Source organism: Tupaia chinensis, unplaced genomic scaffold (assembly GCF_000334495.1).
Source record: "Tupaia chinensis unplaced genomic scaffold, TupChi_1.0 Scaffold000330_1, whole genome shotgun sequence".
Classification (NCBI taxonomy): Eukaryota; Metazoa; Chordata; class Mammalia; order Scandentia; family Tupaiidae; genus Tupaia; species Tupaia belangeri.
In genome coordinates, this window is record NW_006159824.1 from 2165878 (window position 1) to 2167568 (window position 1691).

Consider the following 1691-nt stretch of genomic DNA (forward strand, 5'->3'; position numbering starts at 1 on the left):
AGAATAAATCCCTATCTTTATGGAGCTAATTCTTCAGTGGGAGAAGACAGACTACAAGCAAAGAATATCCATCAAGTCTAAACTTACATTATAAAGACAATAGGAAGCTTTAATGGAGAATTTCTTCTTCATATAGGTTTGTTGAGCGAATACTCAGGAATATAATAATGCTTGCAGAAAGATCTAAAGGGAGTAAGGGAATGAGTTGTGCCAAATGCTATCAGATTTTTGGATATCCATTGCACATATGAGTTGAACAGCTAGATTTTTCCCATTTGGATTTGGAGTTTAGGAGAGAGCTCAAGACTCAGGACGCAAGTTTGGAAGATGTTGTATAAAGTTGTGCTCAATGTCATACAACTTGTGGGGAAACGAAAAAGGCTTATGTTGGAGATCTTGTTCTTGACCTGGGGTACCTCCACATAGAGATGATATATGGGAGAAAAAATTAGAGGAGAGAGGAGAGTCCAGTAAAATATGAAACAAAAAAGAAAAGAAAAACTAAGAGATTATGATCAGAATTGAAGAATAAAATAGAGAAGCGATCCACTGTGTTGGATGCTGTTAAGAAAAGAGTCACAGATGAGGACAGGAAAGTCATCATAGGCTTTGACAAGAGTCAGGGTCTTCGGGATTTTAAACCAAGCCAATACAATGTAATGGCAAGAACTAAAGTTCAGCTGGAGAGGTAAGAAAAAAGTGGAATTTGAGGAATTAGGAACAGTATTTCTAGACAAGCCTTGAAAGAAATTTTCTGTGAATAAGATCTCAAACATATGATTGCAATTAGAAGCTCATGCAAGGTCAAAGGACGTTGTTGGTTTGTAATTATTAATTATTAATGATTTTGCCATACTCAAGTAGTTTTATTTCCACCATTTCTCTAGCTTTCCATTGTGAACTCCTTACTTTTCATTATATTATTATCACCAGAGAGAATCTGATTAACCTCATATCGGACCAAGTGCTTAAGCATCACACAGATACAGTGCCTCAAATCAGGAGCCAGTCTTTCAATTAACCAAGACTGTGAATGTGAGGCAAGTGAACATGTAGCTGTTTAGCTGGGACCATGGGTTGGCAGATTCCCTTAGAGAGTTATGGGCAAGCAGTCAATGACAGCCATCACTTGTGACTAGGTTATTCCAGGCTAGAGAAAAAATGTAGACAAATGCCTGCAATTATTATTTATAATTTTAGATTGGGCAGTGATTATCAACATTCTAACTTTGTATAGGTTTAGTTTTATAACTGCAATTTTTATTATTGCAAGATGCTATATTCCATTTTGACTTATCTTCTAGAACTCCTTTTAGAACCTTGTAAACAAATCACTGGAAGTTGAATGATTTAAGACAGTTATCAGAGAATTGTCTTATTACTTTTTCTTGAGCCAGTTGATCACTTTGTGTGGGGATATACAGGAAGCATGCATGATAGGAAATTAACAATTCATTACTAAAATATGTTCTGGTTCCTAGAATTATGGCAAGTGAGTGGAACAGATTGTCCTTAATAAATGTAAAAATATAACCCTTAATGACCTCTGTCTCTGTCAGGGTGAGGATTGAGATAATTTGAGAAAGGGAAAGTTGCAGATATGTTTGACTTTGTATAAGCCTCATCATTCCTCCCTTTAAAAAACTGAATAAAATATGGGGCCAGCAGATGGCATTATGGTTACATTGCTG